A 27,462-nucleotide genomic window follows, 5' to 3' on the forward strand; every position below is an offset into this window, starting at 1 on the left:
CAGAGAAAAATAAATCATATAGTTGGTGCTTTAATGTATCCCTTTTGCAAAATCCTGATTTCCAACAAATGTTAAAGGCCTCTAGATTGTATAGGCTTGGTCTTAAAGACACACCCACCTGGTGGCGATGCCAATCAGAAGATGGAGACACAATCCATATTTTTTGGGGGTGTGTTAAGATCCAAGAATTTTGGTTGAAGGTTCAGAGTTGTATGTGTGATGTTTTGGGCACTCAAATTTTACTTTTTCCCAGACTCTGTATTTTGGGGGATGGGAGGTCATAAATTTGGGGGATAATCACATAAAAAATTGGGTTCTGACCAGTCTCATGATTGGCAGGCAAATTATTTGAAGGGGTTGGAAGTCAGATAGAGTGCCCTCATTTTCGGAGTGGTGTGTGGAAATGGGGATGGTGGCAGCTTTCGAGGAGGTGGCAAGTGGAAGGCAGGGGTTTTGGGACTTATTTGTTAAGAAATGGGGCAATTATTTAGCATTTTTGGGGGACTCTCGAAGAGGGGATGTGGAGAGTGTAGTTTAGTTTATTTATGTATGTTTATTATATTTTCTTTTTTGTTTTCTGTTTTTTTTTTTTGTATGTGTGTGTTATTATGTGTGACCACAGGGGTGTTCATCATTGTATATTTGTTGGGTTTATCTTTGTTGTATATATATATATATATGAATCAATAAAAAAATTTTATTGCAAAAAGAATCCCTTCAGAATATAAAATCTGCACTGACTTGACATTTTGAAGAAATTCAGGTAAACATAAGATGGATATTTCAAAGTCTGTTAAATGTGCCACACTTCCTTTCGCCAGTTGGTGGTGCTACGACCATGACCCACAATAGTCGCATCAATGTGATCAGCCCGCAAGGCCAAACAAATGGCTAAATTTTTATGTAAAGTACACGATGCACGCAGAAGATATGTACACTTCCTCTTTCCCATTTTTTATGTTATTTTATCGCGTTGCCATGGCAACACCATTCGATATATCAAAAACCCGTTCACTATTTAGCATCGTCAATGTCTTGGCATGATGTCAGCCACATTTGGTACCTGTAACATGAATACCCTAGGAGGAGTATTTCAAATTCCAAAGCATGCATTTTTCAAACAATCTGAGCTTATGACTGTCAGCTCAAAAGATGTATGGCTTGATGAGATTATATTTGTACAAAGTTTGGTGACTGTAGCTCAAAAGGGATGTGCTACAGAGCCCCCCGAATATACCCATCTTCTAGGTGTTTCAAGAGTTTTCACACATGTTAAGTACCCCAAATGTACCAAAAACCTTGAAAAGAGGAAGAAGAAGAATCCTTAAAAGAACACATGGGCCTCCGCACTTTCAGTGCTTGGCCCCTAATAATCCTTAGAAGAACAATAGGCTCACCACATTTTCAGAGCTTGGGCCCTAATAATCCTTAGAAGAACAATAGGGTCTCCACACTTTCAGTGCTTGGGCCCTAATGAATGGGAATGCTAATGGCTAGCTCTCTCCAGGTACTGTAGACCTCCTTGCGTTCAACCATCTGGAATTTTTGTGTACAGTATGTATGAAGTTTACATAAGTGTCCTGGCAGAGAGACAACAGCTGTAGAACTAATTTATCACATTAACTATGGACACAGTCCACTAACAATTGACAGCTAGACAATGACATCCAAATACTTTTTGTCTTCATTTTGAACTATATATATATATATAGATAGATAGATAGATAGATAGATAGATAGATAGATATTGTTCATTGTACATCTATTGTATAATTTCAAACCAAACAAATTTTTTTTGTAAAATGTTTTGCTTGAAAAGTATACTTAACATTCTTTAAAATGAATTACACTTGGTTTGATATTTTGTTATTTAATGCAATGCCATTCAGACATTTTTCCAAATACTTTTAGGAGCCAACTATACATAATACAAGTGCTACTCTTTAGTGAAACTCTTAGGAAAAAGGCTGTGAATATGTAAAAAATTAAATAAAAAACCTTTAAACATTTCAGCATGGACTTCTGTCTTATAATGCTTTTTTACCTTATGGCCTGTAGCTCCTTTTAACCCTTTCAGGCCTTTGGGTCCTCTGTCACCCTGCAAGAGAGAAGGTGATTAATATTGTGAACATGTGGATGCAAAACTAAAAAAAAAAAAAAAACATCAAGGTGCACTGTGCAGGTGTATAGTTTACTACCTCCTGACCTCGAAGCCCTCTCATCCCTTTTTCTCCTTTGATACCTTCTTCACCCTGTAAGACACAAGTTGACCAGTCAGTGGGCCCGTCCAGAAATGCCAACCAAGGGATGATGCAATGAAGCCACTTACCTTGGGCCCAGGTTCTCCTATGTGTCCATAATCTCCAGTGTTTCCACGTCTCCCCTGAACCAAGAAGTGTATGAGATGAATCTTTGCAAAGCTGCTTGTAATAGTCCACAGTATGTAACAATGTCAACAGATGCAGACTTTAATTGGCCAGTATGTTTGGCCAAAGATGTAAGGACTTGGTTTACAGCACTGGAAAAAGGCAGCATGTATTCCACTATATGACTGCCTGGAGCTATAAAGCGGCATGGAAAGGGTACCCTCCCCGTTTGTATCAAAATGCACTTGACCAAACAGGATCCTTTCTCACACAACTGAATAACTGCCAATAGCCTGCAGAGGATTAGTTGGGGTTGTAATGAGAAAAACCTACATTAAATGGAAAGCAGTGGAAGCCTAAACTTCATGAGGCCTGCGAGCAGACTGTTTTCTTGCTAATTTATTTCTAAAAAGTAGTGACATATTTTAAATCTGCAACAATGCATTAATGACATGTTAGTGATGTTTCTGAACTGTTGATCTGCACCACAGAGTTCAGTTGTAATTTGGTCTATTCGTCCAATATACATCCCTTCATTTCATTTGTAGGCTGTTATCTGGCCCAGATGGAACTTTTGCTTTGTCTGCACTTATTTTGGGGAAAATCTCCATAATGAATTTAAACATGGCAAAATGTGTTCAATGGAGTACCACAATCTTTAGCCCTCTTCACACAGATTGTGTTTGTATGCACAACAATACGCTCATAACAATCAAAAATCAGCTAATTCTAAAAACCCAACAATGCAAAAAACCATGCTTACATGACATTTAATGTCAAAACCAGAAAAAACCCCAAGTATATATATATATATATATATATATATAAACATATGTGTTGTGCACAACACATGCGCAAAATTTAATAAGCCGCCAGAACGCAGACAAAGGTGTTGACGTGTAATAGTAGCCAGCTGGTATGTGATAGCTGTGCAGTGTGTAAACCTCACTCTCCTGGCCTTAAGAGATGCACTAGCGACCGAGGATAGAGGCCATGGTTTTATAACCTCCTTGCTAGCATGTCTGACCCCCATGCCGGGGATCACCGATTCGAATCCTGCTCATGGCAGGTCGAGTAGGACCAGTGACACTGGTGCCATGACCCGGATGGGAGTGAGGTTTAGGGGGGGTGTGAAACGGTAGCCAGCTGGTACGTTAGTGCTGTGCAGTGTGTAAACCTCTCTGTCCTGGCCTTTAGAGACGCACTAGCGACTGAGACTAGAGGCCATGGTTTTACAGCCTCCTTGCTAGCGTGTCTGGCTCCCATGCCAGGGATTACTAGTTCAAATCCCACTCAGGGCAGGTCGAGAAGGACCGGTGACACTGGTGCCATGACCTGGATGGGAGTGAGGTTTGGGGGGGGGGTGTAACGGTAGCCAGCTGGTACGTTATTGCTGTACAGTGTGTAAACCTCACTCTCCTGCCCTTAAGAGACACACTAGCAACCGAGGTTAAAGGCCATGGTTTTATAGCCTCCTTGCTAGCATGTCTGACTCCCATGCCAGGGATCACTGGTTCGAATCCCGCTCAGGGCGGGTCGAGTAGGACCGGTGACACTGGTGCCATGACCCAGATGGGAGTGAAGTTTAGGGTGGTGTGTGTAACGGTAGCCACCTGGTATGTGATTGCTGTGCAGTGTGTAAACCTCACTCTCCTGGCCTTAAGAGACGCACTAGTAACCAAGGCTAGAGGCCATGGCTTTATAGCCTCCTTGTTAGTGCATCTGACTCCCATGCTTGGGATCACCAGTTTGAATCCCGCTTGGGGTGGGTCGAGTAGGATCAGTGACACATGCAATGTGAAATGGGGATAAGTGGCAAAAATCTGTGTGCCAATTGTTTTTTTTACTTAAATCATTTATGACCATACCCCCTTAAATGAAAACCATTTAAGCATCTACATGACCTTACATGTTGCCGGCTTATATAGCATAATCAGTGTAAGATTGTGCATTTAAGCGCACTGAGAGTAATTAAATCTCTGTATGTTGCTGAATCTCTGTGCTGTCGGTTACTTGCATTTATACATTTAGCAGATGTTTTTATTCAAAGCAACTTACAATACATTGAAGGTATACATTTTACCAGTATGTGTGTTCTGTGGAAATCAAAGTTATGACCTTGGCATTGCTAACACCATGCTCTGCCAGTTGAGCTACAGGAACATTCAATGCCCTTCTTACAGCCTCCAACTGTATCAGGTGGATAACTGTCTGAAATCCAATTGGTAGTTGGTTATCTCATTGAGCCACTGCTCACTTGCACTTGTATAAAGCTGATCTCTGCTCAACTTTGTCACATCACCAGTGGTAAGGGTTGCCAACTGTCCTGCAATATCCGGGACATCCCATGATTTGTCCCAAATGAAGACGTCCTGTATGGGATGCCTACTGTCCCATTTTGAAGCAGTAAAACCCTCAAGGGGGACCCCATCATTTGGACAGTGAAACGCTCAAGGGGAACCCACATCCCACATTGAAAAGCATCCCGTATTCATGCAGCAAAAAGTTGGCAACCTTAACAGTGCTTGTTCCACTCATGTCACTTCAAATCGTCAACTCTCATTGAAATTAAAAGACTTCTGGTCGCTTTGTTGCTGAAAATCTCCGTCACTTTGAACGCCCCCTCATTGGTAGCTGAAACATCATATTTGCCAAAAAATAATTAAGAACCAAACATGGAAGTGGCGGGGTATGTCTAGGATTTTAAATATGTAAACTGCAGAGCTTTATGCTGAGTTCTGCGGGCACCAATTGCTTGGGGGGCTAGTCTTTATTAAACAATGAGTCTCTTAACACAGTTAGAAAGAAACTCCCTTAAACTCCCTCCCTCCCTGTGCAATTTGTGGACTAACCTATGGGAATAGGAGCTTGCAGAAGACATTAAAGAGTCAAGTAAAGTCATTTTTATTTGTATAGCACCTTTCACAACATACATCGTTTCAAAGCTGCTTTACAGAAAATCATGCATTAACAGAAAATGAAACTGTAATATCTATAATGTCTTAGAGTCATCATTGTGTAGTTTGATAAAATACGATTGTGAGTCATGTTTAAAAATAAGTAATTAAATAATAATTGTCCTGGAATTTTACAAAATCTTCCCCGTACAAAGAGACCTCACACAGCAGCAGATGAACAGTGTCTCTACGGGGCAGGAAGTGCACTTAGTAGCCCCCAGCAGGGCGGCAGTAAACACAACCTTGCCTCTCTGCTGCACAATCCATCAGTCAGACATTCCAGTCCTACAACATTCATACAGTACTGCATTATCAAAGGTATGGCCATATACATCTGGCTGGAAAAATGTAGGAGTGATAATGTGGACGGCAAGAATAAGAACACATGCATTTTTGGACAGATAAAACTGGGTGATAGTGGAAGTGTATGAGCATCTCCACAGTTAATTTTTAGAAGTGCACATGTTCACTGTGTTGCATGCTGTTGGGGTTGACTTTTAATATATTATTCCAGTACGCCACAGAGAGCTGGACTCGGATCAAAGAAGTAAATTAGTCATAACTCTGGGGTGGAAAGAATCAAGTAATTGGATCCTGATGCATTATGCCATGTCCTTTAATTAAGTTGATCAGGAGACATTGTCCTGTATATTTGCAGGGCCAGTTTGGACTCTAATGGCTTTGCTTCCTTTGAGTTCATCTCAGAGACTTGGAGTCAGATGCCACAACTGATTTTTCCATTTGTTTATTTATACCACTGCAACTCAAACGCAAACGGGTGTACAGTAAATATAAAGATTCTGCAAAGAGCTTAAAACATTTAGTCACGTTGAGTATGGTGGAACATTGCTAATAATATTACAGCATATCATCTATAGTTTCTACAGTAGTAATCACTAACAAAAAGGTAGTGTTGTACTGCTATGCTTTACAGTACTTTGATGTAAATTGGTGGACCATAAATATGGCAGGTCATTTTGTAACATATCAGTATATCAAAGAACCATGATAGTATGTGTTGGTTTTTTTACGATAGCCACATTGTTTTTTTGTTTTTTTTTTGTAGAGTGTATATTTCGTGTCCAGTCTAGGAGAAGGTAGTGTTATGAAATCCAACCCTTGAACAAATTAATTTTACACATTCATGAATATGTTGTGTCCGAAACCCTTAGCTCGTTCGCTCATTCACCATTCAATACATCATGAATGCCACATGTGAGAGTAAAAGAGTTCATTCAGACACAGCGGTAAATGTTTCAGCACTGTATGACCATTTCACTGTATACTATTTGTTCATGACATTACAGTCAAAAAACTGACTTGAAATCTGATCTGACCATTCAGATTGAAACACAATTCCAAAAAATCTAATTTTAATCAGATTTCAATCCACATTTGGGTGTGGTTTGAAACAGGTTTTTGTCTTTCAGACTACAAAAGCTAAGTGGAAGCGGGGGCGGAGGTCGGGAAGGAACATTTTTTTGCTGTCTGTCTGAACAAAGCCTAAGACAAGCACATAGAAAGCTTCCCACAAAAGCAAAGATGGTTAAGCAATTCCAGTTCATTCAAGGGATCAAGAAGTTAGACTTTTCCAATAATCTTATTTTTTATTTTTTATATCTGCACACATTAGAGGTATTTTGTAATACAATTTCTTATCCTGTATAAACAATTGGCAAACACTTTTCTGAAGCAAATTACCAGCTTTATCTCATGAAAATTACGTGACTGTGGTAATAATTTTGCAAAACATTGCATTGCTCCTTACACGTATTGTGGCAGCTCCTGAGGTGAAATGACCACTGTGTGGCGCTAAAAGCGAGTAAAATTCTCCCCCAAACAGATGAGGTTTTTAAGGTGAATGTTCTACTGAGTTTGAAATCAACAAAACTGACCTCCCTACCCTAAACCTTTGATTTAAACCTAACCTATAGTGTCATAAAAAGCAAATGTGAGATAAAAAAACGCAATTGCTAATACAACCATGTCATTTTATAGTGCTGTCACTTTCAAATGACATCTTGACTCGCATGCTTTTTTAGATATAGAATAAAAATGTTGCTATAGTAATGGGATTCTATGAGACCAGGTTGTGATTTACAGAGCATTTAAAATATATGTTAGTTTGTACATTCCCTGGGAATGAAGCCCTTGACCTTGCAGCTGCTTGCGGCATGCCGTACCAGGTAAACTACATAAACACTGTGATTCTTATGTTATGTTTGATATATTCTTAATTATCTTTCAAATACCACATAATTATCGCTTAAGTACACACATAATGCTTATAATGCCCTTTTACTAGTACAGTCCTCACTTATAATGGCCTTTAGTTTACCTAGTGCAGTAACTGCCAGTCATTGACAGTGATTGCTCCTGCTGTCAGTAAATAAAATTGTTTCCTCTCGCCGAATGAGAGAAGCCTCAGTGTTTACCATGCTCTCAGAGTGAGTCCTGACTCTCAGCTTTGTTTCCATCTTCAGTAATGCGCCGATTGCCATTTTCCACAACTTCACTTCCCAGGCAGGAACTATTCCAGGTTAATTCCCTCTCCTTTTCTCTCTCCTCTGTCTTGTCTTTCAATCCTCTTTGCTTGCTTTCAATTCAAACTTCATGTTTGTCCAAAGGCCCTTAATGCCCCCTTATTAAAACCTTAATGACCAGTGACTGTTGCTTGTAGTTTGCCCAATCAAACACAGCAGAGGCCCACACTATGGTGAGAGATTTGAGACAGAACTCTTACCCAGTTGCCCACTCTGCCTGGATATCCCGTATTCCCTGGCAGACCACTGTGACCCTGTGGAAAAGAGATTGCAATGCACAGTGAGTTTGTGATGAGAGTCATTCCTAGAATGCAGTCAGTGTTAATCTCATCAACATACGTAATTTCTGACAAAAATGTTAATTGAAAAAGGGCTTTTTTTATTTTATTTTTTATTGCCAACAATAACTAAGAGAAAAAAAAGACACCCCTTACAAAAATCAAAAGTTTATGGCAAATTTGCCACAAATTCACCACTGATAATTTTCACATGCAAATGAGATTTGCAGAAAATTGTCCATTGTTGCCAAAGGTTTGCTGCAGATTCATCACTACCTGTAAAGAGCTGCAAACTTCTGGCAAACATTTGTGCTGAATCACAAGCTCATCTGCATGTGAAAATAATCAGTGCTTGATAGCTGAAAGCTCTTTCATGATCAAAATGTTAAAGCAAACATACTTCCATAATTTATGTAAGGAATGAACATCATTTGTATCATGCATACTATATCATGAAATAATTTGCCAAAAACATCTCCAGTTGTGTAAGATTCAATATACTTGTCAGTTGATGGCTTTACTAAACAACCATTAGATCTTTCAGTCCAAAAGTGTGCACATATAGATAAATTATGATTTTCAGAAGTTTACTTTATTTCTTTAAACAGTAATGTGATTAATGTTCATTTTCCACCAATTTATGCAATCTGAAGCACTACAGCACTCTAATAGTATCATATGGTGTGTGTTTTGTTCACCCAGGAAGACAGGCTGCTGCCGTGCAAGATATGATACAAATATGGACTTTAAAAAAGTGGTTATTACATCACAGGCCACATGACAGGACTTCTGCATACCATATTAAGATGGTATCCTTATAAACTTGGTATAAAGTGTAAAATAAAGTTTTGACTAATAAGACATGTCGTGAATAAATAGATGATTGCAAAAATATGTGGTTTGTTTATATTTCACAAGCGTTTTTTATAGGTTTATTATCTGCATAATTAAATCTGTCATTTGCTTCAGGATGTATATACTATATTATGCTTTCTTCATTATTCTAAGAACTGAATCCACATTTTATTAGTAAAAGAAGCTCACCTCAATGATGATTAAAAGATGTGTGCAGTAGAAAATGTGCAATTTGTAATGTTTTCAATTTGCAGTCACGGCGCTAACGCTAATGCTGGCATGTTAGCCATAGCCATAATAAGCACCTTTCCCCCTCTGCTATTGTGTTTTATGATGGTATTTGTCAAAAGAATCCATGTAACATCATGAAAAAAGTTTCCTATACTTGTAGAAGTAAGGAAGACATTTGATGCAATTCCCTTAAAAAAAAACTAGAATTGCCGCAAACTGACTGCAAACTTGCCGCAGATTTGCCACTCATGGGCATGTGAAAATAATGAGTGGCAAAATTGCAGCAAGTTTGCCAGAACTCTAGATTTTTTGTTAGAACAAAGATAAGTGTTGGGTGTCAAATATGGGTTTAACTGGCAGACAGATAAGAGGATTAGTCAATGGGCAGAATCAACACTGTGTTCATAAAAACGCACTACACACCATGCAATACCTGACATACGTGGTTTCTCAAATGCAAAGTATGGACTTGCGTTCTTGTGAAGACTGATGTTGTGCCGATTTCTGACTCCCTAGTTTGGTTATGGTTAGAGGCTGGTGTAGGGGTGGGCTTTAGGGATAGGGATCAATGAGTAAGAATCTGGGCAGGGGAAGTCAGATTTCGTCACAACATTGGTCTTGCCTAGTTACCTTTAAAGAAAAAACTCAGAAAGACAGGAGGTCGTAGAGGACAGAGTTTTGAGATATGCTGCGATATGTAAATTCAACAACCTCATATCTATTTTTTTTTTTTTTTTTCTGTGGTGGATGAAGTTGAACCACAAGAGTCCACAAGAACATAAGAATGCAAATTGAGAAACAGTCCTAAACTGGCAAAAACACATGAATAGTGTTTAAATTAATATAGACATTTTTCTAAATGTTTGAATATTTGATTAACTTTGGTCAGTTTGATACATGTTTTTGTAATTTTGTACATTATCATCAATTAAAATGTTATTTTCGTTGACTAAAATTATATGCCATTTTAGTCAGAGTAAAACTGATTAAAATGAATGAATATAACATGACAAAAAATTTACTAAATTTAAAGGACACAATGACTAAAACAATAAAGTGTGTAAAAATTAACACTGTATGTGTGTACCATGCCCCCATCAATAAGTGTTTTAATATACTGGATAAAATATTAATCTCACAATTTTTAAAGATAGAAATGTTTTAATTTTCAAATTCAGTCTTTAGTACTGACTGTCTGCACTGTAATTTTGCAAGGAATTAAATATGATCCATTTGTTCAGATCAAAGGGTCAAGATTTGGTTGGTTAACATGTTATCACAAGCAAACATTGAGGTGAATTGGAAATCATTTCTCTACTTCGGTTTTAGTGGATTTTGCCTTTTTTGCCATGTCTGTGGGCACCATGCACTATTAATTATTAAGAAATGCATTCCCTTTCTTTTTTCTTTCTTCTTTCAATAATCAAAAATGAAATATCACTGTCTATCTTGTTAGCCTTTCCTGTATTCATTTTAACCAACAAAAGCCAGTTTCCAAATGACATCATCCTTGGTGGGAAAGGAAGTGACATCATTTTTGGTGGGAAAACAACAGCACAAACATTAGCAAGGATTAGCAATGGATTTAATGTATGATCAGATGATAATATATACAAATAATAATAATAATATCAAAGTTCACCCACTAATGTAAACTAACTCTCAATCCCTCATTGAGCAATGGCTAACTCTGCACGTCCAAACTGTTAGGCATCCTGTTAGGATTTTCTTGCCATTATGCAAAACAATCAAGTTGTTATTAATTAAGTGTATGAGCATGACAAGGTCATATTTCTTTCATTGAAATACCTCTTTAAATTACAGCACAAGCATATTCATATTTGTTTGTGCAGAGCTCAAAAGGTACTGCATAACAGAAATGACCCACAAAGAGACAACAAAGAATAATGTGCAGGGTGGTTGTAGCTATACCTTGGGTCCTGGACGTCCCTGGGCACCCAGCTGTCTGTGTACACATTTACAGATGGCTCTTCCCCTGCTGGCAGTTAAACCAATCTCAGCATATCCTCCACACTGTTGTGGAACAAATCAGTGAGAACAGGCTGAGGTCAACTGAAAGCTCATGCAGAAGGGCAGGGAGGCTGACTCACCACACTGGATAGTTCACAACAGCCTTCAGAATATGCCTGGTCAGCATCACAGGAGACCTCCATCTTTTGCAGATCCACCTGTGCCAGCACAGAAGTGTGTGTATGTAGGTTCACATAAACATGCACTCTTTCTCTATCAGGCCAACCAGACTACCTCCTTCAAAATATTATGCTTTGGAAGCTGAACTACTATACACACCATGACACCATTTTAGACCAGCAGCATATCACCCTGCAGCTCTCACCTGGTTACCCACTGAAGCTGGCTAGTACCTGGATGATAGACCTCCTGGGGAAAACTATGGTTGCTGCTGGACTCCCTGCAGCCTGTGTGGGTCCTAATGCCCCAGTATAGTAACAGGGACACTATACTGTAAAAAGGCACTGTCTTTCAGATAAGAAGTAAAACCTAGGTACTGACTCTCTGTGGTCATTAAAAATCCCAAGGCATTTCTTGAAAAAAATAATAGGGCTGTAACATAGGTGTCCTGGCCAAATTTGCTCATTGGCCTCAATCCATTATGGCTACCTAATAATCTTCTATACATATGAATTGGTTACATCACTGTACTCTCCTCTCCAACAATAGCTGGTGTGTAGTGAGTGTTCTGGCACACTATGGCTGCCGTTGCATCATCCAGGTGGATGCTGCACGCTGGTGGTGGTTGAGGAGGTCCCCCCCCCACAATGTAAAGCACTTTGAGTGCCTAGAAAAGCGCTATATAAATGTAAGGAATTATTAATTATTATTATTATTATAACTTAACAGCGGTGAAGGATGTCATTGGACTTTAAAAAAAATAGTGTAGGTCTATGCTGGTTTCACAGGGAGTTAAAAGGAATAGTTGACCCAAAAACGGTACAGCTATACCCAAGTCCGTCCCTGGTACTTACCGAGACAGAGCTGTCACCCACAGCCCTCTTGACAATGGAGGTAAACCCTCGCCGGATGACTGGCTGTGGCTCATCCAGTGGCTCCACGCTGACCTCCTCACAGTCCACCAACAACTTCACCTGCTGTCCCTTCACGCTTAGTGCTAGCTTGTGCCACTCACCATCAAAGAGTTTTTCCACTCTCTGGAAGGTTCGCAGCATCTGAGTGCCTTGAGGACTGGTGTAGAAGAAGTCCAGGGTTTGAGTGTCACCCTGAAAGCGCAGGCCCACCTGATCCTGGCCTTCAGGGTTGCTGACCTGCCACAGATTCCAGGATGTTTTAGCTGCATCTTTGGTCACTTTGAAGGTGGTGATGATGGAGTAGTCTGAGGGTAGACCATCTGGGTAGACATCACTGGATGGATGGATGGATGGATTCATAGAGCGGTAGATGGAGGCGTGGATGGATGGGTGGATGGAGGAGTGGATGGATTCATGTAGCAGTGGATGAATGGATGGAGGGGTGGATGGAGGGGTGGATGGATGGGTGGATGGAGGAATGGATGGATTCATGTAGTGGTGGATGAATGGATGGATGGTAGGATGGGTAGAGAAGTGGATGAATGTTAGAGTGGATGATACATAGATTAATTAATGTTGTGTTGGATGAATGGATTCATGGAGCGGTGGATGGATGGATTGATTGAGGAATGGATGGGTGGATGGATGCATGCAGTGGTGGATGGATGATAGAGAGAAGAGTGTATGGATGGATGGATGGATAGGTGGGTGGGTGAATGGATTGATGGAGTGGTGGATGGAATGGAGTGTATGTGTAGTTCACAAGGAAAAGAGAAATGAATAGAAGGGGTATTTGAGTGGTGGAGATACTAATCTTGTAATACAGTTATAAATATACAACCATCGTAGTAAAATACAGCATGCCATTTTTTCATTAATATGGCAATAATGAAAAGTGGAAGCCTTCCATTAAAGTATTTTGTAAGTACCATGTTACAATTACAATAGGGCTGTTGTCATGGTGAGGCAACTGGGAAATGTTGTCCTGGGCCCTGTGGTCCCACTAAGGTATATGGTATATTCTCCTCTTTGGACCTGGAGAAGGGCAGGGTACCAACAAAGTTTTATTTTTCTCAGGCCATGTGATCTAGGTACAACAATGGTATCAGATGGTATTACCTTGATATTGAATGGTCTTTATATGGTAATCCAAGGTAACTTAAAAGTATTTTTACAATGGTACTACTTCAGTACCATGTCTAAAACTTGGTAAAACTGGGGTATGTTTTGATACTTTTTTTATTGTATTTTATTTTTAAAACAAATTTCTCCCCTTTTCTCACCAGTTTGGAATGCCCAATTCCCAATGCGCTCTAAGTCCTCATGGTGGCGTAGTGACTCTCAGTTGCCTCCGTGTCTCAGACCGTCAATCCGCACATCTTATCACGTGGCATGTTGAGCACGTTACCACGGAGATGTAGTGCATGTGGAGGCCCACGCTATTCTCTGCGGCATCCACACACAACTCACCACGCACCCCACCAAGAGCGAGAACCACACATTACAGCGACCACGAGGAAGTTACCCCATGTGACTCTACCCTCCCTAGCAACCGGGCCAATTTGGTTGCTTAGGAGACCTGGCTGGAGTCACTCAGCATGCCCTGGATTCTAACTCGTGACTCCAGGGGTGGTAGTCAGCATCAATACTCGCTGAGCTACCCAGTCCCCCATAATTCTTTTTGGTTTAACATGTTTTTTTAATGTGAAGTTGTACATTAATCTAAACCATATGATCTCCAATAGTTTCCAGTTTGATTTTCTGCTCCTGTTTGATTTTAAGGAGAGTCAGTTTGTTAAAATTAGCCGTTAATCATTCCAAGAACACTATTAATTTATGCTCAGCATGGTTCCACAGCTTTAACTCGCTGTCTCTTTTGATGTTATTGATCACATTTGCTGGTTGTTTTATTTCTCTTTGGTCAAGTAGGGGATGTTGGTGGGAGGTAGTTGTGGACGGCAATGTTGGCCACATACACAAAAAGAAAGACCCAACACATGCAATAACCAGTGCAGACACAAACACACAGCTGCTGATGTTAATATTATACAGGGGTCTTCAACGGGGGTCTGTGGCAGTACTGTAGGTGGTTCACCAATTATTCTTGGATCTCAAAACAATTTTTTTGAAAGAAAACATGAAATATGTGTTAAAGAAAAAAAACACTTCAATTAACTTTAACCAAAGCTAAAGTTAAGAAGTTAAAGTACAACCAAATGTTTTGTTGTCCTTCTGTTAGTAGAGTCACAGTCATGAACTACTACTTGCTATTACTAGTCAGTAAAGTTCCATTTAAACAAGTCTTGAAATGCAAAACATTATGGTATATGTAAAAGGGTCCCTGCTATGTCTCTTTCCACCTAGGGTTCCTTGTCCTTAAAAAAGGTTGAAGACCCCTAATATAATGCATACATTTGAATAATTCAATTTCAATAACAATGATCATGTTGTTTAAGGACGGTAAGCTCTTTGTAATTGTGCCCTACATACAGCTGAGGATTATACAGAGGAAATGTGTGAGGATATATTGCATGATAACATGAAAATAAAGGCCCAGATTACACCAGTGGAAGAATCATCAGCAGGAAATGAGAGATATTGTTTGGCGAGTGTGATTACACTCAGTGTAAAAGCAGATTGAGTGGAAAAGTGAGTCGGATGAAATAAATACCTCATGCTCTTCTTGAGGTGCAGGGAGGGGTTAATGCGATATGCTACCGAGTCAGGTTCGGACCCATCGACCCTTCTCACTCCTCTCGACTTAGACAAGCGGAACTCTTCTAACAGGTCATAAGCTAAAAATAGACAATATTATTGTGACGCATACAATCAGAAAGTACAAAATTATTGTTGAACAGTGCTATTGAAAATGTTATTTTATAGATGGGAAACTGGTCTCACTCTTTACAGCGTAACTATCTGTTATTTAAAATAAAAAATAAAAAAAGATTTGCAAAGGAAAAACATCAAGCAAGGAGTCAAGTTTTTAATGGTTAGCTTTAGCAGTTAGCCCCTGCTGGTGGATGTCAAAACTATTTTTGAAGTCATTCAAAAGCAGCTGTGATAGTCTAAAAATGTTTTTTTTTTTTTTAAGCAACCTATAAATCGCTAATATTTCATTATATCTATACAGTAGTAGATGTTTTTTCAGATGTTTTGGCTTTTAAAGTTATAGTTCACCTAAAAATGAAATTTTTGTCCTCTTTTATTTACTCTCATGTTGTTCCAAACTTGTATGACTTTCTTTATTTCTTCTGTGGAACTCAAGAGATGTTAAGGCGCATTCACACTAGGCTTTGAGTATGCACATTTTTTTCTGACTCTGCAACAGGCAGGATTTGTCACACTCGAGGGCTTCTTTAAAATGTTGAAATATACCATCTACTATCTTTCCTGCAACAGTAAAAACACACAGATTTAAAAATATAATATATACATATACAATATTAAATATATACACTGGTGGCCAAAAGTTTGGAATAATGTACAGATTTAGCTCTTATGGAAAGAAATTGGTACTTTTATTCACCAAAGTGGCATTCAACTGATCACAATGTATAGTCAGGACATTAATAACGTGAAATTATACTCTTACAATTTGAAAGAAATGTTCAGAACTTCTTAAACTACTTCAAAGAGTTCTCATCAAAAAATCCTCTCCGTGCAGCAATGACAGCTTTGCAGATCCTTGGCATTCTAACTGTCAGTCTGTCCAGATACTCAGGTGACATTTCACCCCACACTTCCTGTAGCACTTGCCATAGATGTGGCTGTCTTGTCGGGCACTTCTCACGCACCTTACAGTCTAACTGCTCCCACAAAAGCTCAGTGGGGTTAAGATCCATAACACTCTTTTCCAATTATCTGTTGTTCAATGTCTGTGTTTATTTGCCCACTCTAACCTTTTCTTTTTGTTCTTCTGTTTCAAAAGTGGCTTTTTCTTTGCAATTCTTCCCATAAGGCCTGCACCCCTGAGTCTTCTCTTTACTGTTGTACATGAAACTGGTGTTGAGTGGGTAGAATTCAATGAAGCTGTCAGCTGAGGACATGTGAGGCATCTATTTCTCAAACTGGAGACTCTGATGTACTTATCCTCTTGTTAAGTTGTATCTAGGCCTTCCACATCTCTTTCTGTCCTTGTTAGAGCTAGTTGTCTTTTGTCTTTGAAGACTGTAGTGTACACCTTTGTATGAAATCTTCCGTTTTTTGGCAATTTCAAGCAATGTATAGCTTTCATTCCTCAAAACAATGACTGACTGACGAGTTTCTAGAGAAAGCTGTTTCTTTTTTTTTTCTTTTTTTTTTGCCATTTTTGACCTAATATTGACTTTAAAACATGCCAGTCTATTGCATACTGTGGCAACTCAAAAACAAACTCAAAGACAATGTTAAGCTTCATTTAACGAACAAAATAGCTTTCAACTGTGTTTGATATAATGGCAAGTGATTTTCTAGCACCAAATTAGCAATTTAGCATGATTACTCAAGGATAAGGTGTTGAGTGATGGCTGCTGGAAATGGGGTCTGTCTAGATTTGATCAAAAATGACTTTTTTCAAATAGTGATGATGCTGTTTTTCACATCAGTAATGTCCTAACTATACTTGTGATCAGTTGAATGACACTTTGGTGAATTAAAGTACCAATTTCCTTCCGAAACAGCAAAATCTGTTAACAGCAAAATCTGTTAAAAAAAAAAAAACGTTTTTGAAATTGGTGACTTGGACGAAATAATAAAGAAAAGCAGCCAATAAGTGCCCAACATAGATGGGAACTCCTTCAATACTGTTTAAAAAGCATCCCAGGGTGATACCTCAAGAAGTTGGTTGAGAAAATGTCAAGAGTACATTTCTGCAAATTCTAGGCAAAGGGTGACTACTTTGAAGATGCTAAAATATAACACAGTTTTGATTTATTTTGAATTTTGTTTAGTCACAACATAATTCCCATAGTTCTATATATATATTATTCCATAGTTTTAATGACTTTACTATTATTCTAAAATGTGAATTAAAATTATAATAAAGAATGAGTAAGTGTTTCAAAACTTTTGACCGGTAGTGTGTGTGTGTGTATAGTGTGTGTGTGTACTGGCCCTGTATATATATATATATATATATATTTGTATAGTTGGGGAGTAAAGAAATACATGTAACGGGATTACGTATTTAAAATACAAAATATAAGTAACTGTATTCCACTACAGTTACAATTTAAATCATTGGTATTTAGAATACAGTTACATTCAATTAGTATTTTGATTACTGAAGAGATTACTTTGCATTTTATTGTCATTTGTTTCATTTAATATTTATTCCTTTCAGATGGAAAACATTTATCCATATAAATGATGCAATCCAAAGTGCATTTGAACAGCAGTGAAACACTTTCTTATGATGTGTTAAATTCATACCAGCAGACAGAGAAGTAACTTTGAAGTAAGTTTGGAGCAGAAGAAAAAAATGCTATCTCTAGCCATTTTACATGCACGTTACCAGGCACGATCATATTTTTTTATCAAGAAAATTCACGTTGGATTATAATTTCTTTTTTTCTATTAAGACCTTTGATATTAGGGCAAAAATCATATTCTTGATAATAATTTTTGTATTGTTTTCCTGTAAAAATATCTAAAAATCCTTAAAACAAGATCTATTTGATTTATCTTGTTTTAGAAACAACACTACATAAGATATTTAGGTTTTTCAGAGAATGTATTTTTAACATGTGTATTTTGTCTTACTGTACTGGCAGAGTTTTTATTGTCAAAACAAGTGAAAAAAATCTTCCAGTGCTGAAGAAGTAATCCAAAGTATTTAGAATACATTACTGACCTTGAGAAATCTAATGGAATACATTACAAATTAAATTTTACAACATGTATTATGTAATCTGTAGTGGAATACATTTCAAAAGTACATTGCATACCCTGGCAAGGTGTTGCGAGAAAGAAGCCTTTACTGCGCCAATGCCACAAAAAAGCCTAGTTACAATATGCCCGACAACACCTTGACATGCCTTACAGCTTCTGGCACACTGTAATTTGGAGTGACGAGACCAAAATAGAGCTTTATGGTCACAACCATAAGCGTTATGTTTGGAGAGGGGTCAACAAGGCTTATAGTGAAAAGAATACCATCCCCACTGTGAAGCATGGTGGTGGCTCACTGATGTTTTGGGGGCGTGTGAGCTCTAAAGGCACAGGGAATCTTGTGAAAATTGATGGCAAGATGACTGCAGCATGTTATCAGAAAATACTGGCAGACAATTTGCATTCTTCTGCATGAAAGCTGTGCATGGGACGCTCTTGGACTTTCCAGCATGACAGTGACCCTAAGAACAAGGACAAATTGACCTTCCAGTGGTTACAGCAGAAAAAGGTGAAGGTTCTAGAGTGGCCATCACAGTCTCCTGACCTTAATATCATCGAGCCACTCTGGGGAGATCTCAAACATGCGGTTTATGCAAGACGACCAAAGACTTTGCATGACCTGGAGATATTTTGCCAAGACAAATGGGCAGCTATACCACCTGCAAGAATTTGGGGCCTCATAGACAACTATTACAAAAGACTGCCTGCTGTCATTGATGCTAAAGGGGGCAATACACAGTATTAAGAATGTCATGGTTACTTGTGTAACCTCCGTTCCCTGATGGAGGGAACGAGACGTTGTGTCGATGTAGTGACACTAGGGGTCACTCTTGGGAGCCCGAGACACCTCTGATCTGTGATAAAAGGCCAATGAAAATTGGCGAGTGGTGTTTGCATGCCACTACCCCAGACATACGGGTATAAAAGGAGCTGGTATGCAACCACTCATTCAGGTTTTATGCTGAGGAGCCGATATAAGGTCCGGACATTTCAGCGGGTAGTTCAGCGTTGTGGCAGGAGGGACACAAAGTCTCGTTCCCTCCATCAGGGAATGGAGGTTACACAAGTAACCATGACGTTCCCTATCTGTCACTCACTCGATGTTGTGTCGATGTAGTGACAGTAGGGGTCCCTATACGAAACGCCACAACTGGCTGAACTTTGTTACGTGAACTGTCGGTGTGTGGTGGGCAGACTACTGTATGCCTCATAGCCAGCACACCAGGTCAACACGTAACCTCCCCCAACATAGTTATGAGTGTCGAACGGCCCTTTGGGGACAAGTCGACTACCCAAAAGATAGAGACAGGCTAACCCAGTCGTGGCCTCTTTTCCCCTTCTTTTTTTCCACTCCCTAAAAAAGAAGGTGGATTATCTGACTGTGCCACCAGGTCTAGTCGGGGGGTGTCCCTCCCAAGGGGAAGACACCGCGGAGACCACACCTCGCCCAAAGAGGGGGGGGATATTTAAGTGGAAAAAAAGTCACATGATCTTTCCAGCCATGTGGAGTGTCTTCAAGGTAGATCCTACTCAACAGGGGATGAGTTACTACAAACATGGAGACTGGGGCAGAGGGGCTCTGCCCAAGGAAGACGCAGTTTGCCAACAGGGAAACGAATTAGCGGAAGATATATATTGCATGAGGTTAGCCTTACAGGGAACTGCCACATGCGGAGCACCTACCCCAGAACAAGACTCTTAGTTAGCACGTGTACTGGGACAGCAGCGAGTCTCTCCAAACACTCAACTGCCACTGGGCTCGGAGGAAGTCAACCAGGGAACAAATTTTGTAAACACTACTGGGAATTAATGGTGCATGTCTTCAGCTCAAAAGGAGGTAGAAGGAACTATGTGCAAGCAATACACCCGGCCGGCTATCCCGGGCTTATCCACTTGTATTGCGTGCCATTACCTGGGACGAAACCGGTTCCACCCGGAGGTTCTAGAACCTTGCAAAGGTGTTGGGTTTTGCCCAGCCTGCTGCTCTGCAAATGTCTGTTAGAGAGGCACCCCTGGCCAGGTTCCAGGAGGCCGCTACACCCCTGGTAGAATGGGCTCATAGCCCTACCGGGGGCGGCATGTCCTGGGCGTGATATGCCATAGTTATGGCATCAATGAGCCAGTGGGCGATCCTCTGCTTGGAGACAGCACTTCCTTTCCGCTGTGCACCAAAGCAGACAAAGAGCTGCTCAGAGATCCTAAAGCTCTGCGTGCGATCCAAATAGATGCGTAAAGCACGCACCGGACACAGCAACGACAGGGCTGGGTCTGCCTCCTCCTGGGGCAGCGCTTGCTGGTTCACCACCTGGTCCCTAAAAGGGGTCATGGGAACCTTGGGCACATAGCCTGGTCGGGGTCTCAGGATCATGTGAGAGTAGCCGGAGACCGAACTCCAGGCACGTTTCGCTGACAGAGAATGCTTGCAGGTCTCCTACCCTCTGTGAGTGCAGTCAGGAGGGCAGTCTTCAAGGAGAGTGCCTTAAGCTCGGCTGACTGCAAAGGCTCAAAGGGGGCTCTCTGTAGACCCTGAAGAACTACAGAGAGGTCCATTGAGGGAACGAGGCACAGTCTGGGGGAATTCAGCCTCCTGGTGCCTCTTAGGAACCTGATGATCAGGTCGTGCTTCCCTAAGGACTTACCGTCGACTGCATCATGGTGTGCTGTTCTGGCGGCCATGTACACCTTCAAGGTGGAAGGGGACAGCCTTTCTTCCAACCTCTCCTGCAGGAAGGAAAGCACTGATCCAACTGTGCATCTCTGGGGGTCTTCCCGTCGGGAAGAACACCACTTAGCAAACAGACGCCACTTAAAGGCATACGGGCGCCTCATAGAGGGGGCCCTAGCCTGAGTGATCATGTCTACCACCGCAGTCTGCGTCCCGTCCAGGGGTCAGACATGGAGATTCTAGAGGTCTGGTCACGGGTGCCAGATGGTGCCCCATCCCTGAGAAAGAAGGTCCTTCCTCAGGGGAATTCGCCGGGGGGGGCTGTCGCGAGGAGCGTGAGGTCCGAGAACCACGTCTGGGTGGGCCAGTAGGGTGCTACCAGGACGACCTGCTCCTCGTCCTCCCTGACCTTGCACAGGGTCTGTGCAAGTAGCCTAACTGGGGGAAACGCATATTTGCGCATGCCAGGGAGTCAGCTGTGTGCAACGCGTTAATGCCGAGGGGGGCCTCGGTCAGGGCGTACCAGAGTGGGCAGTGGGGAGGATTCTTGGGAGGCGAACAGGTGCACCTGTACCTGTCCGAATCGACTCCAAATCTGCTGGACCACCAGAGGGTGGAGTCTCCACTCTCCCCTGAGGGTAACCTGTCATGACAGTGCATCCACTGTAGTGTTGAGGTTGCCCGGGATGTGAGTGGCTCACAGTGACTTGAAGTGCTGCTGACTCCAGAGGAGGAGACGGCGGGCGAGTTGTGACATACAATGAGAGCGCAGACCGCCTTGGCGGTTGTCATATGCTACCATTGCCGTGTTGTCTACCGAACACGTGCTTGCCCTGGATCAACGGCCGAAACCTCCGCAGGGCGAGCAGAATTGTCAACAACTCGAGGCAGTTGATGTGCCAATGCAGTCGCGGGCCCGTCCACAAGCCGGCAGCTCTGTGCCCATTGCAAACAGCACCCCAGCCCGTTTTGGAGGTGTCCGTCGTGACCATGACGTGCCTGGAGACCAGTTCTAGGGGAACACCTGCCCGTAGAAACGAGAGATCAGTCCAAGGGCAGAAAAGCTGGTGACAGACCAGCGTGATGACCACGCGATGTGTCCCGCGGTGCCATGCCAATCGCGGGCTTTGGGCACCCGCACCAGGTGGCGGCGCTCTGCGGGCATAGGTGCACCGCGAGCGCCTTTATCCACCGGGGGATTGTCGAATAGCCCTTGGCCGCCCCACCATCGAGGGTAGTGAGGGCGGGGAAGCTGAAAAGATCGGGACCGGGCAGTAAAAAAGTGCCTCCCACGACCTTGTCAGCTCTTCATGCACTTCCGGGAAGAAAGGAACGGGGCGGGGCGTGGCTTTGAGCGGCAATCATCGAGCCACGAGGGTTCAGGGAAGAGGGGAGGGTTCCACTCTAGCCGACGCTCGCAGCTGCCCGGGAAAGCATGTCATCATCTCCGTGTCAGCCTGTGACTAGGCAATCGTCCCCGAAGGAAGGAGCCCAGCTGAGGCTTCCGCGTCCGACTGGACGATCCCGCTCTCTGATGCTGCGCTCGAGAGCTCATCACTTTCGCGGGCTCTGAATAAGAGGTCGAATTCACCGTGAGACGAGCCGGCGGACTCATCCGGAAGCCCTATCGGGGCAGACGAGCGTGCTGGGGAATGGGAGGACCACGGGGGGATACCCGGCGGAGGCGGTCCCATTGGGGTCCCCAAATCGCCCCCAGTACTAGCCAAGCTGGCCTCATACCAGTGGGTAAAAGGACCGAGGCGGGGAGCCTCTGGGGTGGCTTGCTTTCTTACGAAGGCGAGCCGCGACCACATCGTTGCCATGGTCATGTCCTCGCAATGAGTACATGACCATCCACGAACGCTGTCTCCACGTGAGCAGTGCCCAGACACGACAGACAGTGATCATGACCGTGAGAAGGCAAGAGATAACGAGCGCAACCAGGAATAACACACAACTGGAAAAGGCATCTTTAAAAAGACGCGTCTTTAAAAAGACGTTCCGTGTGTGCCGCTCTTTTAGAGAAATATACTCTTTTAGAGAAATATACTCTTATTTCTGCCGAAGCGCCCAGGGGCATTCTCTGGAGTGCACCAGTGCAGAGGAGGGAGAAGCTGCTGAAATGCGCCGTCAGATCCAGCAGAGGTGAATGAACAGTCGTGGGAATTCAGCTCAGTGAGCATGACCGTTCGGCTCCGAAGAGAATATCTGAATGAGTGGTTGCATACCAGCTCCTTTTATACCCGTATGTCCAGGGGAGTGACATGCAAACACCACTCGCCAATTTTCATTGGCCTTTTGTCAAAGACCAGAGGTGTCTCGGGTTCCCAAGAGTGACCCCTAGTGTCACTACATCGACACAACGTCGAGTGAGTGACAGATAGGGAACTAAGGGTATGCAGACTTTTGAATAGGGGTCATTTCATTTTTTTCTTTGTTGCCATGTTTTGTTGTGTTTTGACTGCTCACTCATGTTTTCTTTAAAAATGGTACATATATTACCAATTCTCCAAGGGTATGCTAACTTTTGCGCACAACAATATATATATATATTGTACATCGAAATGAAATATATATATCGCCAGCCGAGCAGCTGCTATTGAGATGAATGGGAAAATCAAAGGATAGCTCTCTCCAGGTATTATAGACTTCCTGGGAGAAAATCTAATTGAATTGGTGTAAATACAACTTTGGTGATTTAGTTTTTAAAGAATAGTGCTTCTGTAGAAGCCAAGATTTCTATGATTTGTCTATGATGAGTTTTCAAGATTTTATGGACTTATTTCAGCCACTTAATTTAGAGATTTCATTTCCAGCAAAGTACTGTAGGAATTATACAACAACATTACAACAACAAAACTCTGCAATGACTTCACGTTTAAAGTTTATATAATGTTTTATGCTCCAGTGTTATGCAAAGAAAAGAAAAGGAAACCCACAGGAAAAAAATGAGCATGTATTTGGAATCTGGATATGGAATCGGACTGACAAATCATTTTCTACCAAAAATATTTTAAACAGCCATGACAGAATTTAAACTTCATCCAGTAGCCCTACTGCACCATGATGATGATATCCTGGGCAGAAATGACTTAAAAGGTCCTTGCTTCCCTCTGCTGGTCAAAGGTGGAACAAATAAACTTTCATAGAATATTAACGTCACTCTGGTGCACCTGATACCTGGCTGCATGTGATTTGGCTTAATCCAATGCTTTCACAAGAATCTGAGAATCTTCAAAAATCTATGGGTCATTTCATTTACCAGCCTGACACTTAACTGTGTGGTCCATTGTTGGATGCTTGGAGATTCCTGGCATGTGACACAGCCAAAGACAACCAGGAGTACTGTGATAACCAGCATTTTGTTCACAGCTGGATTTGTGTGAATCTCGACTGTCAGGATCTAAATGTGCCTGCAAAGGGACAAAAAACTACAGTAAGTTAAATGTAACAAACAACGGAGAAACTATAGTGTGGCACATGTATAATTCAAATGCAAACTCTGGAGTTATATAAATGTGCAACAACCAACTATATTTCATGAAACTGAAAATGTACTTGAAACAATTTAATTAAATGATTAAACTAATTTAACACATTTAAAAATAAAATGTTAACAGCATATGACACTAGCAAAATTTGCTGATATTTCCATAAACTTGCAATTGATATTTAAATTCTAAATACATTTGAAATATGAAGGGGGTAATTGCATAAGTGCAAGCAAAATTTCTTTATTTCTTGAAAACAAAAATGAACCCTATTTTTAAGGTTAATGTTTCTGATTTTGCAGACTTTGAAATATTAAAAAAATCAACAGGGTTAAATGCTTTGAGACTAATTTTTACCAACTTATTAATTACCTAAAACATGCTTGCAATACAGTAAAGCTTGAATTTGATTTCAACTGTTCCATGAATCCAGGTAAACTGTATGTACAGGTGCATCTCAATAAATTAGAATGTCGTGGAAAAGTTCATTTATTTCAGTAATTCAACTCAAATTGTGAAACTCGTGTATTAAATAAATTCAATGCACACAGACTGAAGTAGTTTAAGTCTTTGGTTCTTTTAATTGTGATGATTTTGGCTCACATTTAACAAAAACCCACCAATTCACTATCTCAAAAAATTAGAATACATCATAAGACTAATAAAAAAAAACATTTTTAGTGAATTGTTGGCCTTCTGGAAAGTATGTTCATTTACTGTATGTGTACTCAATACTTGGTAGGGGCTCCTTTTGCTTTAATTACTGCCTCAATTCAGCGTGGCATGAAGGTGATCAGTTTGTGGCACTGCCGAGGTGGTATGGAAGCCCAGGTTTCTTTGACAGTGGCCTTCAGCTCATCTGCATTTTTTTGGTCTCTTGTTTCTCATTTTCCTCTTGACAATACCCCATAGATTCTCTATGGGGTTCAGGTCTGGTGAGTTTGCTGGCCAGTCAAGCACACCAACACCATGGTCATTTAACCAACTTTTGGTGCTTTTGGCAGTGCGGGCAGGTGCCAAATCCTGCTGGAAAATGAAATCAGCATCTTTAAAAAGCTGGTCAGCAGAAGGAAGCATGAAGTCCTCCAAACTTTCTTGGTAAACGGGTGCAGTGACTTTGGTTTTCAAAAAACACAATGGACCAACACCAGCAGATGACATTGCACCCCAAATCATCACAGACTGTGGAAACTTAACACTGGACTTCAAGAAACTTGGGCTATGAGCTTCTCCACCCTTCCTCCAGACTCTAGGACCTTGGTTTCCAAATGAAATACAAAACTTGCTCTCATCTGAAAAGAGGACTTTGGACCACTGGGCAACAGTCCAGTTCTTCTTCTCCTTAGCCCAGGTAAGACGCCTCTGACGTTGTCTGTGGTTCAGGAGTGGCTTAATAAGAGGAATACGACAACTGTAGCCAAATTCCTTGACATGTCTGTGTGTGGTGGCTCTTGATGCCTTGACCCCAGCCTCAGTCCATTCCTTGTGAAGTTCACCCAAATTCTTGTATCGATTTTGCTTGACAATTCTCATAAGGCTGCGGTTCTCTCGGTCGGTTGTGCATCTTTTTCTTCCATACTTTTTCCTTCCACTCAACTTTCTGTTAACATGCTTGGATACAGCACTCTGTGAACAGCCAGCTTCTTTGGCAATGAATGTTTGTGGCTTACCCTCCTTGTGAAGGGTGTCAATGATTGTCTTCTGGACAACTGTGAGATCAGCAGTCTTCCCCATGATTGTGTAGCCTAGTGAACCAAACTGACAGACCATTTTGAAGGCTCAGGAAACCTTTGCAGGTGTTTTGAGTTGATTAGCTGATTGGCATGTCACAATATTCTAATTTTTTGAAATAGTGAATTGGTGGGTTTTTGTTAAATGTGAGCCAAAATCATCACAATTAAAAGAACCAAAGACTTAAACTACTTCAGTCTGTGTGCATTGAATTTATTTAATACATGAGTTTTACAATTTGAGTTGAATTACTGAAATAAATGAACTTTTCCATGACATTCTAATTTATTGAGATGCACCTGTACATAGCAAATGCTAAATAATAGTTTAACACAGAGTTTGATGTGCCACCTTCAACAATAGCCCGCATGATCATTTCAGATTAATTAAATAGCAATTCATAATACTATTGTATGAGCTGTAAACATATAAAATTCACTTACATAGTCTTGAGAAGCAACTTCCTGCAGATTGATCTTTGCTTGTTTCCACAGTGATCATAAAGGCAATTTTAAAGCATCATGTCTGGTCCCAGCATTGACTTCAGCCCAAAACCTCATTTCCAGAACCTGCTTAGAAGAAAATCTAACCCATGAGCTCCACTCCACCCTTGGGCCCAAGAGGCCTTCATCACTCTTTCACATTATCCTATGTAAACACTAATCTCCACATGCTTGAAAGAATCATTCTTCCGTCAATTGTTGACACTTGGGGTAGTTTTTATTCATGTTTATGCATTTATGTTTATTTCAGGGGGGCAGTAATGTTTTGGAACCTTAACCTTAATCATGGCTTAATGTAGTTTTGTTGATATTCTATGGCTGAGGTCCCAAAATGCTTACTATGTAGGCAGCCTTCAGACACAGATTCTATTTCATTGTTTGCCATTTTTGTAGACTCTATTTATGTGTTCATTGCAATAAACCATTTCAAGAAAATAGAATCATAGCACTAAATGTTTTGCACACTCCTAAACTTTGAAATATAATCGGCACTTAAAAAAAAAAAAAAAAAAAAGTCAAACTATCTGTGTTAAGTCTACAGTGGACAGTGAATCACTGTCTAGATAGTCCGCTAGGAGACAGATGTAGTATGTCACGGATAGGCACTAGCAGAGCTCTGCAAACATTCTGCAAGCCACATTCTGACCGATTCTCCTAAACCATTAACCAGACCACTGCATGTATATTATACATCCATGGTATAGTATGAGCCATGTAATTAAAACAGAATTTATAATTGCATTTTACAGAAACAATAACATGAACAATACAGTAAAAAAATTAATATAAATAGGTTAAAGAAAAAAGCCTTTCACAACAACTAAAACAAATCTCTAAAACTCAAGACCCACTTTCCAAGCACTTACACATTTTCACAAGCAGTAGGTTGACTTTTCTTTAGCTAAA

General features: G+C 41.0%; 1 pseudogene; it reads right to left on the reverse strand.

Moving 5' to 3' along the window:
* Window positions 1-24,192, reverse strand: part of LOC127413618 (collagen alpha-1(IX) chain-like) — a 43,292-nt pseudogene extending 19,100 nt beyond the window's left edge.
* Between the last annotated feature and the right edge of the window lie 3,270 nt (window positions 24,193-27,462).

Source organism: Myxocyprinus asiaticus, chromosome 23 (genome assembly GCF_019703515.2).
Source record: "Myxocyprinus asiaticus isolate MX2 ecotype Aquarium Trade chromosome 23, UBuf_Myxa_2, whole genome shotgun sequence".
NCBI classification, from domain to species: Eukaryota; Metazoa; Chordata; class Actinopteri; order Cypriniformes; family Catostomidae; genus Myxocyprinus; species Myxocyprinus asiaticus.